A 16,959-nucleotide genomic window follows, 5' to 3' on the forward strand; every position below is an offset into this window, starting at 1 on the left:
TAATCAAGTTGAACAAAAGAGAAAAAATAATTATTCAAAATGGGAATAGACCTAAGGAACTCGGTGACTCCAACAATATAGTAACACTTGTATTTTATGTGCCCAAGAAGAAGAGAAAATGGAGCAGAAAAAATATTTTAAGTAATAATAGCTGCAAACATCCCTAATTTGGGGAAGGAAACAGATATACAGATCCAGTAGGCACAGAGAATTCCCATCAAAATCAATAAAAGGATTTGCATTTCCCTGTTACTAAGGGATGTTGAGCATTTTTTCATGTGTCTGTTGGCCATTGGTATGTCTTCTTTGGAGAAATGTCTCTTCATGTCTTCTGCCAATTTTTTGACTGGATTATTTATTTCTTGGGTGTTAAGTTTGATAAATTCTTTATAGATCTTAGATACTAGTCCCTTTTCTGATATGTCATTTGCAAATATCCTCTATTATGTAGGTTATCTTTTAGTTTTATCAACTGTTTCCTTTGCTGTGCAAAAGCTTTTTATCTTGATGAAATCTCAATAATTTATTTTTACCTTTGTTTCCCTTGCCTTTGGAGATGTGTGTAGCAAGAAATTGCTGTGGCATAGGTCAAGAGGTTGCTCCCTGTATTCTCTAAGGTTTTGATGGATTTGTGTCTCACATTGAGATCTTTCATTCATTTTGAGTTTACTTTTGTGCATGATACAAAAAAAGGTCCAGTTTCATTCTTCTACATGTGACTATCCAATTTTCCCAACATCATTTTTTTAAGAGACATTTTTCCATTGGATCTTCTCCCCTACTTTGTCAAAGATTAGTTGACCATAGAGTTGAGAGTCCATTTCTGGGTTCTCTATAGTCTTGTTCCATTGATCTACGTGCCTTTATGTGCTACTACTATATTGTCTTGATGATTAAAGTTTTGTAATATAGATTGAAGTCTGGCATTATACTGCCATCTGCTTTGGTTTTCTTGTTAAATATTCCTCTGGCTATTCAGGGTCTTTTCTGGTTCCATAAAAATTCTAAGATTATTTCCTTCAGCTCTGTGAAGAATGTCAATGGTATTTTGATAGGGATTTCACTGTATGTGTAGATTGATTTGGGTAACAGAGACATTTTAACAATGTTTATCTTCCAATCCATGAGCATGGAACGTTTGTCCATCTCTTTTTGTTTTTCTCAATTTCATTCATAAGTCCTCTGCAGTTTTTAGAATATACATTTACCTCTTTAATTAGGTTTATTCCTAGGTATCTTATGGATTTTGGTGCAAATGTAAATAGGATTGATTCCTTAATTTCTCTTTCTTCTTTCTTATTAGTGTATAGTAGTGCAACTGACTTATGTGCTTTGATTTTATAACCTGCCACATTGTTGAATTCCTGTATGAGTTCTAGAAATTTTGGGGTGGAAGAAGATACCATCTCACACCAGTCAAAATGGGTAAAATTGCTTCTTCTCCGAGAGAACACCAAATGGCAGATGACGCCGGTGCTGTGGGAGGACCCGGAGGCCCCAGAGGCCCCAGAGGCCCCAGAGGCCCGGGAATGGGAGGCCACGGTGGCTTTGTGGAGGCTTCGGCAGCAGCATCCAGGTTCGCGGGACGTGGCCGTGTTCCGGCCGGGGCCAGGGCCGAAGAGCTCGCAGAGGCAAGGCGGAGGACAAGGAGTGGATCTCCATCACCAAGCTGGGCCGCGTAGTCAAGGACATGAAGATCAAGTCCCTGGAGGAGATCTATCTCTTTTCTCTGCCTATCAAGGAATCTAAGATCATTGACTTCTTCTTGGGGGCATCCCTCAAGGATGAGGTCTTGAAAATCATGCCTGTGCAAAAACAGACCCATGCTGGCCAGCAGACCAGGTTCAAGGCATTTGTTGCCATCGGAGATTATAATGGACACGGGGGTCTGGGCATCAAGTGTTCCAAGGAGATAGCCACTGCCATCCATGGGGCCATCATCCTGGCCAAGCTTTCCATTGTCCTTGTGCGAGGAGGCTACTGGGGAAACAAGATCGGCAAGCCCCACACTGTCCATGCAAGGTGACTGGTCGCTGTGGTTCTGTGCTGGTGCATCTCATCCCTGCCCCCAGAGGCACTGGCATTGTCTCAGCCCCTGTGCCGGAGAAGCTATTGATGATGGCTGGTATTGACAACTGCTACACTTCGGCCAGGGGCTGCACTGCCACCCTGGGGAACTTTGCCAAGGCTACTTTTGATGCGATCTCCAAGACCTACAGTTATCTCATCCCTGATCTCTGGAAAGAGACTGTGTTCACCAAGTCTCCCTATCAGGAATTCACTGACCATCTTGTAAAGACCCACACCAGAGTCTCCGTGCAGAGGACCCAGGCTCCAGCTGTGGCTACCACATAGGTTTATATAAGAAAATAAAAGTGAATTCAAGCTTGTTAAAAAAATGGGTAAAATTAACAAGTCAGGAAAACAACAAATATTGACAAGGTTACAGAGAACGGGGAACCTTCTTACACTGTTGGTGGGAATGCAAGTTGGTACAGCATACTCTGGAAAACAGTATGGAAGCTCCTCAAAAAGTTAAAAATAAAGCTATGCTATGATGCAGCAATTGCACTACTAGGTATATACCCTAAAGATACAAATATAGTGATCCAAAGGGGCATTTGCACCCCAATGTTTAGAACAGCAATGTCCACAATAGCCAAACTTGAAAGGAGCTGATATGTCCTTCAATAGCTCAATGGATAAAAATATATGTATATAGGGGGGCGGGGCAAGATGGCAGAGGAGTAGGGATCCTCAACTCACCTGTCCCTACCAACTTACCTAGAAAGCTTTCAAATCATCCTGAAAACCTACGAATTCAACCTGAGATTTAAAGAAAGAACAGCTAGAAAGCTACAGAGAGAAGGGTTTTCACTTCTAACAAGGTAGGAAGGCAGAAAAAAAGAAAAAGAATCAAGTGGGGGAGGGGCCTCCCAAGGAGCCTGGCTAAGGGCAGGCAGCTAAAGCCTCCCAGACAGGAAAGCTCAGCCCTAGAGAAACCGGAACTTTAAAAATCCACACTGGATTCTTCCTGGACAGAAAGACGCTTAGCAGGGAACTCAGGCAGAATCGCAGGAGGGGCAGTGAAGCCTCCAGGTTCCTGGAGTCACTAATACAGGAAGTGCACCCCGGGGGAGAGCGCACCACAGACTGTGGGCCAAGCGCAGTAAAGGGCTGGAGCACACCCGTCCGGGCCTCGGGAGCAGCTCAAGGGGTGGCTCCGGCAGAGGGGGCTGCGCCCTGCTGCCTTTGGGAACCACGGACCCAGGAGCATGATTCCAGGAACACAGGTCTCAGATCCTAGGGCGTGGGGAACACAGCTCAGGATCCTGCACTCCCCTCAGGACAGGTGGTGATGGGGAGGGGCCAGGACAGCGAGGACTCTCATGCTGCAAGGTGCCCCCAAGCTGTGCAGATCAGCGCCCCCTGCCCCAGGAGCATCCAGGCCAGTGTGACTGGGAGATTGCGGTAGTAACTGCAGGAGCTGACTCTAGGGCTGGAGAGCTGTTCCCTTCCAGTGGTGTTTTTCCTCCTGGTGTCACCCTGTGCTTGGGATGGAGTGCAGCCACCAGGAAACGGGGGCCTCACAGAATAAACAGCTCCCACTGAGCCGTGCACCTGTCAGGGGGCAGGACCACTCCCCCTGAGTCAGCACAGCAGGCCCCTACCCCCAGAAGACCAGCAAAGGATAGGGGAAGAGCAAGTTCTTGACCAAGCAGTGCTAGAAAGCTCCAGGGGAATTCGAGGGATTCACAGTATATAGAACCGGAGGGTACCCCTCCTTTTTTCTCTTCCTTTTTCCAGTACAACTCGTTTCTATATCAGACTGTAATTCTCCTTTTTTTTTCTTTTCCCACCTTAACTACAATATTTTAACACCTCTTCATTTTTAAGATTCTTCCTTTTTGACTTTCATATTTCTACAATGACAGGTCCTAGATATATTTTCCACTCCTAGATTCCCTTCAACATACTCAACTTAATTTTGGGAGATATACAAGATATGTTTTGTTTTGTTTTGTTTTTACTTTGTGTTTTTTTTCTCTGCCTCATTTTGTTCTACAAAGACAGAAGTTAATACCTTCTAAAATATGACCAGCATGCACCCAGTACCAAGTGGTATACCATGCTGGTTCATTCTGTGAGATTCCTCATTCCCAATTTGCCCTGCTCTTTTATCTTAGTTATGTTTTGGTAGTAAATGTTAGGGGCTCTCTACAAGTATTTCTGGTTTACATAAATTTGGGACTGAGCCTCTTCTAACATACAGAACTTAATATACTCAAAAACAAGAGGATCAACCTCTAGAACCCTTCAAGTAGACTACATTCTTGTTACACTACAACTCCTTCACCACCACCATCTCCCAATACCCCACTTCTATTTCTTCTCCTTTTTTTTCTTTTCTTTTTCTTTTTTTTTTTCCTTATATTTTTCTCTTCTTCTTTAGGATTCCTGGTGATTTATTTTTTACTACTTTGTTATAAATTTTTTTTTTTAGTGATCCTTTTGCTTTATTTCAATCTGATCTTTGTTTTCAATTTCTGGTTTCTGACCTCGGCAGAATCATCTAGGGTGAAATTTACTTAGGTCGCGGTTGATATTCTTGATACAGCCCACTCATACAGCCACTCTGCACTGAGCAAAATGACTAGAAAGAGGAACTCACCACAAAAGAAAGAATCAGAAATGGTACTCTCTGTCACAGAGTTAAAGAATTTGGATTACAATTCGATGTCAGAAAGCAAATTCAGACACAATTATAAAGCTACTGGTGACTTTGCGAAAAGCATATAGGATTCAAGAGACTTCATGACTGCAGAATTTAGATCTAATCAGGCCAAAATAAAAAAATCAAATGAGATGCAATCAAAACCGAAGTTCCTAACGATGAGGGTTAATGAGGGAAAAGAAAGAGTGAGTGACATAGAAGACAAGTTGATGGCAAGGAAGGTAGCTGAGGAAAAAAGAGAAAAACAATTAAAAGATCATGAGGAAAGGTAAGGGAAAAAAATGACAGCCTCAGAAGGAAAAATCGACATACATTTGGGGTTCCAGGGAGCGTCGAGAGGGACAGAGGATAAGAAAGCATATATGAACAAATCACAGCTGAGAACTTCCCTAATTTGGGGAGGGAAACAGGCATTCAGATGCAGGAGATAGAGGTCCCCCCTAAAATCAATAAAAGTCATTCAACACCTCAACATATAATTGTGAAACTTGCAAATTCCAAAGATAAAGAGAAAATCCTTAAAGTAGCAAGAGACAATAGATCCCTAACTTACATAGGGAGAAGTATTAGATTAACAGCAGATCTCTCCACAGAGACCTGGCAGGCCTGAAAGGGCTGGCAGGATATATTCAGGGTCCAATGAGAAGAACATGAAGCCAAGAATACTATATCCAGTAAGGCACTCATTCAGAATAGAGGAGAGATAAAGAGCTTCCAAGATAGGCAGAAACGGAAAGAATATGTAACCACCAAACCAGTTCTGCAAGAAATATTAACAGGGACTCAGTAAAAGAAAGAAGAAGTCCAAAAAAATGCAGAAAAACAGTGACTGAATAGGTATTATGATGACACTAAATTCATATCTTTCAATACTGACTCTGACCGTGAATGGGCTAAATGATCCCATGAAAAGACACAGGGTTTCAGACTGGATAAAAAAGCAATATCCATCTATTTCCTGTCAACAAAAGACTCATTTTAGACCTAAGGACACCTACAGCCTGAAAATGTAAAGACCATTTACCATTCAAATGGTCCTCAAAAGAAAGCAGGGACAGCAATCCTCATATCAGATAAATTAAAGTTTATCCCAAAGACTGTAGTAAGAGATGAAGAGGGACAGTATATCATACTTAAAGGATCTATCCAACTAGAGAACCTAACAATCATGAATATTTATGCCCCTGATATGGGAGCATTAAGTATATCAATCACTTAAAAACCAAAGGAAAAACATACTTAGAAAATAGTACACCAATACTGGGAGACCAACACGGCACTTTCTGCAAATGACAGATCTTCTCAGCACGACATATCCAAAGAAACAAGAGGTTTAAATGATACACTGGAGCAGATGGATTTCACAGATATTTAGAGAATTTTACATCCAAACACAACTGAGTACACATTCTTCTCAAGTGCACATGGAACTTTCAACAGAATAGACCACACAAATCAGGTCTCAACTAATATCAAAAGATGGGGATTTTCCCCTGCATATTTTCAGATCATAATGCTTTGAAAGTAGAACTCAATCACAGGAAGAAATTTGGAAGAAACTCAAACACATGGAGGCTAACGAGCATCCTACTAAAAGATGAAAGGGTCAACCAGGAAATTAGAGAAGAATTAAAAAATTCATGGAAACTAATGAAAATGAAGATACACCGTTCAAAATCCTTGGGATACGGCACAAACAGTCCTGAGAGGGAGATACATCGCAACACAAGCATCACTCAAAAAATTGGAAAAAACTCAAATATACAAGCTAACCTTGCACCTAAAGGAACTGGAGAAAGAACAGAAACTAAAACCTACACAAAAAAGAAGAGAGGAGTTATAAAGATTTGAGCAGAACTCAATGAAATAGAGAACAGAAGAAATGTGGAAGAGATAAAAACCAGGAGTTGGTTCTTTGAAAGAATTAATAAGATAGGTAAATCAGTAGCCAGTCTTATTAAAAACAAAAGAGAAAAAACTCAAATCAATAAAATCAAGAATGAAAAAGGAGACATGACAAACAATACCAAGGAAATACAAATGATTTTAAAAACATATTATGAACAGCTATATGCCAATAAATTAGACAATCTAGAAAAATGGACACATCTCTGGGATACCAGAAACTACCAAAACTGGAACAGGAAGAAATAGAAAACCTGAACAGGCCAATAACTAGGGAGGAAACTGGAGCTGCCATCAAAATCTCCCGACACAAAAGTCCAGGGCCAATGGACTTGGCTCCCAGGGGAATTGTATCAAATGTTTAAAGAAGAAACAATACCTATTCTAGTAAAACTATTCTGAAAGATAGAAAGGGATGTACTACTTCCAAATTCATTTTATGAGGTCAGCATCACCTTAATTCCAAAACCAGACAAAGAACCCACCAAGAAGGAGAATTATAGACCAATATCCCTTATGAACACATATGAAAAACTTCTCAACAAGATATTAGCCAATAGGATCCAACAGTATGTTAAGAAGATTATTCACCATGACCAAGTGGGATTTATCCCTGGGATACAAGGGTGGTTCAATACTCGTAAAGCAATCAATGTGATAGATCATATCAACAAGAAAAAAAAAAACAAGGACCATATGATCCTCTCAATAGATACAGAGAAAGAAATAGACAAAATACCGCATCCATTCTTGATCAAACCCTTCAGAGTATAGGGATTGAGGGAACATTCCTCAGCATCTTAAAGGCCATTGATGGAAAGCCCATAGGAAATATCATTCTCAATGGGGAAACACTGGGAGCATTTCCTCTAAGATCAGGAACACGAAAGGGATGTCCACTCTCACCACCGCTATTCAACATAGTACTAGAAGTCCTAGCCTCAGCAATCAGGCAACAAAAAGAAATAAAAGGCATTCAAATTGGCAAAGAAGAAGTCAAACTCTCTCTCTTCGCAGATGCCATGATACTGTACATAGAAAACCCAAAAGACTCCACCCCAAGATTGCTAGAATGCATACAGCAATTTGGCAGTGTGGCAGGATACAAAATCAATGCCCAGAAATCAGTGGCATTTCTATCCACTAACAATGAGACTGAAGAAAGAAAAATGAAGGAGTCAATCCCATTTACAATTGCACCCAAAAGCAGAAGATACCTAGGAATAAACCTAGCCAAAGAGATAAAGGATCTGTACCCTAAAAACTACAGAACACTTCTGAAAGAAATTGAGGAAGACACAAAGAAATGGAAAAATATTCCATGTTCATGGATTGGATGAATAAATATGGGGTGATAATATCTATGCTACCCGGGGCCCTTTACACATTTAATGCAATCCCTATCAAAATACCATGGACTTTCTTCAGAGAATTGGAAAAATCATTTAAGATTTGTGTGGAATCAGAAAAGACCCCGAATAGCCAGGGGAATATTCAAAAAGAAAACCAGAGCTGGGGGCATCACAATGCCAGATTTCAGGTTGTACTACAAAGGTATGGTCATCAAAACAGTATGGTACTGGCACAAAAACAGACACATAGATCAATGGAACAGAATAGAGAATCCAGTAGTGGACCCTCAACTTTATGGTCAACTAAAATTCGATAAAGGAGCAAAGACTATCCACTGGAAGAAAGACAGTCTCTTCAATAAATGGTGCTGGGAAAATTGGACATCCACATGCAGAAGAATGAAACTAGACTACTCTCTTTCACCATACACAAAGATAAACTCAAAATGGATGAAAGATCTAAATGGGAGACAAGAATCCATCAAGATCCTATAGGACAACACAAGCAACACCCTTTTTGAACCACAGCAACATCTTGCAATATACATCTATGAAGGCAAGACAAACAAAAGCAAAATGAATTAAAAATAGATCTGCCCTACGACCCAGCAATTGCACTGCTGGGGATTTACCCCAAAGATACAGATGCAATGAAACGCCGGGACACCTGCACCCCGATGTTTATAGCAGCAATGTCCACAATAGCCAAACTGTGGAAGGAGCCTTGGTGTCCATCGAAGGATGAATGGATAAAGAAGATGTGTAATATTCCATTGTATACATAAATATTATTCAGCCATTAGAAATGACAAATACCTACCATTTGCTTCAACGTGGATGGACCTTGAGCGTATTATGCTGAGTGAAATAAGTCAATCAGAGAAGGATAAACATTATATGGTCTAATTCATTTGGGGAATATAAATAATAGGGAAAGGGAATAGAAGGAAGGGAGAAGAAATGGGTAGGAAATATCAGAAAGGGAGACAGTACATGAAGACTGCTAACTCTGGGAAATGAACTAAGGGTGGTTGAAGGGGAGGAGGCTGGGGGTTGGGGGTAACTGGGTGATGGGTACTGAGGGGGGGCACTTGACGGGATGAGCGTTGGGTGTTATTCTGTATGTTGGCAAATTGAACACCAATAACAAATAAATTTATTATTTAAAAAAAGAATTGGGCAGAAGACATGAATAGACATTTTTCCAAAGAAGACCTACAGATGGCCAACAGGTACATGAAAAGATGTTCAATCTCATTCATTATCACTGACATATGAATGAAAAGTATGAGATATCACCTTATACCTGTTGGAATGGCTAAAATTAAAAACACAAAAAAAACAACAGATGTTGATGAGGATGCAGAGAAAGTGGAAGCTTCTTACGTTGTTGATGGCAATGCAAAGTGGTGTAGCCACTCTGGAAAATAGTATGGGGTTTCTTCAGAAAGTTAAAAATAGAACTACCATATAATCCAGCAATTGCACTACTATCTCTTTACCCAAAGAATGCAAAAATCCTGTAATGAAATATTCTCAGCCATCAAAGAGTGAAATCTTGCTATTTGCAATGATGTGGATGGAACTACAGTATTTTATGCTAAGCAAAATAAGTCAGTCATAGAAAATGAAATATCAATTTAATAAATTTGAGGAACATAGGGAGGAAAAAATAGAATTAAATCATAAAACAGACTCTTAACTATACAGAACAAAACGAGGGTTTGCCTGAAGGGAAGTGTGCAAAGGGATGAATTAAAGTGGTGATGGATATAAAGTAGAGCATTTGTGATCAGCACTGCGTGTTATATTTAAGTGGCAAATCACTAAATTATATTTATGAAACTGATATTACACTATATGTTAACTGGAGCTTAAATAAAAACCCAAAGCCCCCCAAAATTAAAAAATAAAAACATCTGATCAGAAAAAAAAGAAAGGGAGAGTAGGAAATGTATCTTATTTTTTATCACAATTACATCTCCAGGTCAGAGAACCAGTCACTATTTTGTTGAATGACTGAATATACAAACTTAATGTTTCCTAGAACCTCTTTCGAATCAGCTTGGCTGTTATTGCTGGCATGCCGTTAAGAGAATATATGTTCTTTTTGCAGGGGTAGTAGACCAGTTCTTATCAGAGTAATTTAAAATTCTAAAATATTCATTTCTACAGAAACATCATAAATATGGTGGTTAGATTTGAGAGTATCATTCACATTTAATTTCAGGTACAAAAGGAGATAAGTAGGCTTTTATTTTGTTTGCCTAGAAATTTGATATGTTTAGTATTACTTCTAGTGAGAATTCATTCCTGAAACTCAACAAGCAATGTTTTGAAATACTACCTATTCATTGGTTAGGATTGATTCTAACTAAAGGAGAAAAATTGAGATTTCAAGCATTAGCATTTTCTGATGCTTAATCTTTGACAGAAAATGGATTTACATGACTTTAGAAGACATAGTATATATATTTCTATAGTGCACTTCTGTTTTCTAGTTACCCTTCAGTATATATTATACTTCTAAAATATTATATGAAAACCGAAGGTCTGTGATGAAATTGCATCTTTCATTAGGAATGATATATGGAATAGAAAAGAGAGAGAATGATGAATGATTATATTCATCACTACAATATTGGAGTAAGATATCCCGGCTTGTATACACCACATAAATTAATAGCCAGACAGCTATTTACAAACAAAAATAGCTCAGGAGTTCACTTAAGAAACTTCAGCACACAGTGAAACAAAAAATCAGAATAACCACGTAAAAAGGAAAGGAAGGACGGTTTTATTTTTCCTGAATCATCCCACTTGGGATGATTTAAAGGGACCTCCTCAGCTTGAGAGACTTCTACTTACTGGGAAAAAGAGAACAGAGTGAGTAACAAGCTTCAACAGCCATTTGGGGGCACTGCATAAAAGACCCACTTCAGTTTCATTCCACTCAGACACTGGCAAAGTTGAGACACATACAGATAGTTTGGAACAGGGAAGAAGAGCAGGAGTTACCAGTTCTCAACCATACAGTGGGAGCAAGTTCAATTCCTAGTGGTCTGCTTTACAGAGGATGCCAGTAGCTTTTGTCACTGTAGAAATCTATATACCTCCTAGAAATCTATATAGAAATCTATAGACCTCCTAGAGATTTTATTGCTAAGATTTACCCTACAAGTTTTCACATTAGTGAACACCAGCCACCTGAGTCCCTCTCTATTCCCTTATCCACTGCTAGAGCCTAGGGTCTGCATTAGTAGCTAACCCCACCTTCTAAGGTTGCATAAGAACAAGACACCAGGATAGATTCCCTGTGGCTGACTCCCACCTCTGTGTGTGCACGTGAGGTTAGCCCTTCCCACTACACAACTGCATCCACTGGCCCAAATCTTAGTACCAGCCCCTATTGCCATGCACATTTCCAGGCAAAACCCTGAAAGCCACAGAATGCACACTTTCAATGAGGGCTCCTGTAACTGCTGAGATCTGGTTCGATCTTCTGTCACTGGCCTGTGCAAAGTATCAAAAAAATGTTACACCACCAAAGGAACATAGTAAATTTAAAGCAACTGACTTAAAGAAATACAAATAGATGAATTGCTAAAAATATAATTCAGAATAATCGTTACAAAGACATTCAGTGAACTACAAACAAAACAAAACAAAATAAAACACACATACACAGATAAAGAACTTATAAAATTAGGAAAATAACACAAAAACAAACTGAGAACTTCAAGAAAGAGATGGAAAACATATTTCAGAACAGAAATTTTGAAGTAGTAGAATACAGTAATTATCATGAAAAATTAGAGAGTTTCAGCAAGAGACAGGACCAATCAAAATAGCAAGCCAGCGAAGTAGAGGACAGATTATTTGAAATCATGCAGTCAGAGGAACAAAAAGAAAAAAATAATTTTAAAAAGAATGAAAAAAAGATTTATCAGACATCATAAAGAGAAACAAAGTATACATAATTGGAGTCCCAGAGGAAAAGGGATAGAGAAAGGGACAAAAAGCTTATTTAAAGTAATAATGGTGGGGGCAGGGCAAGATGGCAGAAAAGTAGGGATCCTCAACTCACCTGTTTCTACCAAATTACCTAGATAATTTTCAAAACATCCTGAACACCTACTAATTAGACCTGAGATTTAACAAAAGAACAGCTGGAACACTAAAGAGAGAAGGGTTTTCATATCTAACAAGGTAGGAAGGCAGAAAAAAATTAAAAAGAATCAAGTAGGGGAGTGGCACCGCGAGGAGCCCAGCTAAGGACTGCGGTGAAAGCCTCCAGGAGACGAAAGCCCAGCCCCGGAGATGCAGGAACTTAAAAAATCTGCACCGAGTTCTTCCCGTACGGAAAAGTGCTTACAGAGAAATCAGGCAGGATTGCAGGAGAGGCAGTGGAGCCTCCAGTTTCCCAGAGTCACTAATAGAGGAAGTGCGCCCTAGGAAAGTGCACCATAAACTCCATAGCCCTGGGCCGATCTCCATAAAGGGCTGGAGTGGGCAGCCACTGGGGCATCTGGGAGAAGCCAGTTGGTTAGGTGGGTGGCTCTGGATGGAGGGGGCTGTGCCCTGCTGCCTTTAGGAGCTGGGCACCCCAGGAGCACAATTCTAGCAGCACAGAGGCCTGGATCCCAAGGCGGGGAGTGGACAAAGCCCACGATTCTGCACTCCCCCCAAGACAGGTGGAAGTGGGGAGGGCACAGGATAGTGAGGACTCTCCTGCAGCCTGGTGCCCTTCAAGCAAATATCATTCTCAATAGGGAAAAACTAAGAGCCTTTCCTCTAAGATCAGGAGCAAGACAGGGATCTCCACTCTCACCACTGCTATTCAACATAGTACTAGAAGCAATCAGGCAACAAAAAGAAATAAAAAGCATTTGAATTGGCAAAGAAGAATTAAAACTCTCCCTCTTTGCAGATGACATGATACTCTACATAGAAAACCCAAAAGACTCCACCCCCAAGATTGCTAGAACTCATACAGCAATTCTGCAGTGTGGCAGGATACAAAATCAATGCCCAGAAATCAGAGGCATTTCTATATACCAACAATGAGACTGAAAAAAGCAAAATTAAGGAATCAAGCCCATTTCCAATTGCACCCAAAAGCATAAGATACCTAGGAATAAACCTAGCCAAAGAGGTAAAGGATCTATACCCTAAAAACTACAGAACGCTTTTGGAAGAAATTGAAGAAGACACAAAGAGATGGAAAAATATTCCATCCTCATGGATTGGAGGAATAAATATTGTGAAAATGTCTATGCTACCCAGGGCAATTTACACATTTAATGCATTCCATATCAAAATACCATGGACTTTCTTCAGAGAGTTGGAATAAATAATCTTAAGATTTGTGTGGAATCAGAAAAGACCCCAAATAGCCAGAGGAATCTTGAAAAGGAAGACTAGAGCCAGGCCCATCACAATGCCGGATTTCAAGTTGTAAAAAAAGCTGTGATCATCAAGACAGTGTGGTACTTGGCACAAAAACAGACACATAGATCAATAGAGCCAAATAGAGAACCCAGAAATGGGCCCTCAACTCTATCGTCAACTGATATTCGACAAAGCAGGAAAGACTATTCACTGGAAAAAAGACAGTCTCTTCAAAAAATGGTGCTGGGAAAGTTGGACAGCCATGTGCAGAAGAACGAAACTAGACCATTTTCTTACACCATGCACAAAGATGAATTCAAATGATTGAAAGATCTAAATGTAAGACAAGAATCCATCAAAATCCTAGAGGAGAACACAGACACCACTCCTTTAGGGACTTGGCCACTCCAACTTCTCACAAGGTACATCTATGAAGGCAAGGGAAACAAAAGCAAGAATGAACTTCTTCAAGATCAAAAGCTCCTGCACAGCAAAAGAAGCAGTCAACAAAACTAAAAGACACCTACAGAATGAGAGAAGATATTTGCAAATGACGTATCAAAGGCTAGTATACAAGATCTATAAAAACTTATGAAACTTAACACTAAAGAAACAAACATTCCAATCATGAAATGGGCAACAGACATGAACAGAAATTTCATCAAGGAAGACATATACATGGCCAACAAGCTTATAATAAAATGCTCCTTATCCTTCGTCATTAGGGAAATACAAATCAAACCCACAATGAGATAACCATCTCACACCAGTGAGAATGGTGAAAATTAATTAGACAGGAAATAACAAATGTTGGAGAGGATGTGGAGAAAGGGGAACCCTCTTGCACTGTTGGTGGGAATGCAACCTGGTACAGCCCTGTGGAAAACTGTGTAGGTTGCTCAGAGAGTCAAAAATAGAGCTATCATACAATCCAGTAATTGCACTACTGGGGATTTACCCCAAAGATACAGATGCAGTGAAAAACTGAGACACTTGTACCTCAATGTTTATCCCTACAATGTCCAGAATATCCAAACTGTGGTAGGAGCCTCGGTATCCATAGAAAGATGAATGGATAAATAAGATGTGGTCTATGTATACAATGGAATATTACTAGGCCATTAGAAAAGATGAATACCCACCATTTGCTTCAACGTGGATGGAACTGAAGGTTATTATGCTGAGTGAAGTAGGTCAATCAGAGAAGGACAATCATTTTATGGTTTCACTCATACAAAGAATATAAAAAATAGTGAAAGGGATTATAGGGGAAAGGAGAGAAAATGAGTGGAAAGATCAGAGAGGGTGACAGAACATGAGAGAATCTAACTTTGGGAAATGAACAAGGGGTAGTGGAAGTGGAGGTGGGCGGGGGGATATGGTGACTGTGTGACGGGCACTGAGGGGAGCACTTTTCGAGATGAGCACTGTGTGTTATACTATATGTTGACAAATCGAACTCCAGTAAAAAAAATACAGATAAAAAATAGAAATAATGGTGAAAAACTTTCTAAAAGTAAGTAAAGATTTATATATCTAAGTTTGTTAAGTTAAAAATTCCCCAAGCAAACTCAAAGAGATCTTCTCTAAGACACATTATATAAAAAAAAAAAAACTGGCAAAATAAAAGATAAAGAGAGAATCTTGATTACTGAAAGAGAAAAGAAGCTTGTCACTTACAAGGAAACTCCAATAAGGTTATCAGTAGATTTCTCAGCAGATTACTTGAAAGTTAGGAAAGATGATAATATATTTCAAGTGTCGAAGGAAATGCCAAAAGTTGACCTTCAGAAATGAAGGAGAGATAAAGAATTCCTCAAAAAAGAGTTGAAAGAATTCATTACCTTTAGACTTGCTTTAAAAAAATTCTGAAAGAAGCTCTTCAGGATGAAATGAAAGGACACTAATTATTAATTTGAAAACATGTGAAAATATACAACACATCTATAAAGGTAAGCATATAGTCAGTTTCAGAATACTCTGATATTGTAATATGGTGCTTGGCTAATCACTTAACTCTAGTATAAAGGATAAAGAATCAAAATACTTATAGAAAAAATACCTACAGCTACAATAATCTATTAACAGATATGCAATACAGAAGTATGTAAATTAGTGACATCAAAACCATGAATTATGTGTAAGGGAGTAAAAGGGTTATTTTTTATGCGTTTCAAAAATTATCAGCATAAGATAAATAGTTATATTTATATTTCATGTAAGTAATATTACTGAGGAATATTACTCCAGTCATGAAAAGAAGGAAATCCTGCCATTTGCAACAATATAAATGGATCTCAAGGACAATATACTAAGTGAAATAAGAGAAGAGAAAGGCAAATACTTTATGATCTCACTTATATGTGAAATCTAAAAAAAAGCCAAATATAGAAGCAGAAGGTAGAATAGTGGCTACCAGGGACTTTTGGGGTAGGGAAAATGAAATGATGTTGACCCAAGGATACAAATTTTCAATTATAAGAAAAATAAGTCCAGGAGATCTAATGAATAGCATGGTGACTATAGTTAAAAGTATTGTATTGTATACTTTAAAGTTGCTATGGGAGTATATTTTAAATGTTCTCAATAAGAACAACAAAATAATAACTACGTGAGGTGAAATATGCATTAACCAACCTTATTGTGGTAAACATTTCACAATATATACATCTATCAAATCACATTGTACACCTTAAGCTTTCACAATGTTTAATGTCAGTTATATCTTAAAATTAGGAGGGAAAAGAGGAAGAACAATCAACAGATATATTTTGGCTCCAAGACAAAATCAAATATTTTTTTTTTCAAAATGATATATTTAGTGGAACGTGAATAGCATAAAATGATACACAAAACAACTATATGGGTGTGGGTGAAAGATTGGCAATGATTTTCTTATTTTTTGTTTGACAATAATTTTAGATTTAAGGGAGAATTTGTATCTTAATAGAATTCATTAGACTGAAAATTACTCAAATTTCTTCATTTTGTTCCCTGAGTTTCCTACAAGAAAAAAGAAAGGAAGCTCTTTTAAGTATTTGAACTGTGTTTCCCAGGACTTCATCAGATCTACTGACCAACAAATTGGTCTTGGCTAAAAGGAAGTAGAAATACAGAAACAAAAAAGGCGGAAAGCCATTTCAGAATAATATTTCAGGATGCAGTGGACCGTGAGTTAAAGTAAAGCATCTCCTGTACATGTATAGAAGAAGAATGCTAGAGTGCATTCCTTGAGGCTTAGGGATGACTTTCTTGAGAACTTTATTTTTCCCTTCACTTAAATGATTTTTTAATCACAAGTAAAACCTCAAAATATTTTTTGGAAAATTTCTGGCAGCATAGGTATATTTAGAATAAAGCTTTAAATATCTCTTTTGCTGACCTTTTTAATCAGTTTTGCTCCTCTTTTCTTCTAGGTAGCAATTGTTTATTATTTGTTTTCTTTTATTTATTTTTTATTTTTATTGGAGTTCAATTTGCCAACAAATAGCATAACACCCAATGCTCATCCCATCAAGTCCCCCCCTCAGTGCCTGTCACCACACCCCCCTCTCACCTCCCTTTCCACCACACCTT

At 38.8% G+C, this 16,959-nt stretch overlaps 1 pseudogene; it reads left to right on the top strand.

Moving 5' to 3' along the window:
• The first annotated feature begins 1,457 nt into the window (after positions 1-1,457).
• LOC119868215 lies at positions 1,458-14,439 on the top strand (annotated as a pseudogene).
• Positions 14,440-16,959: the final 2,520 nt, after the last annotated feature.

This window comes from Canis lupus, chromosome X (assembly GCF_011100685.1).
Source record: "Canis lupus familiaris isolate Mischka breed German Shepherd chromosome X, alternate assembly UU_Cfam_GSD_1.0, whole genome shotgun sequence".
In the NCBI taxonomy this organism is placed as follows: Eukaryota; Metazoa; Chordata; class Mammalia; order Carnivora; family Canidae; genus Canis; species Canis lupus.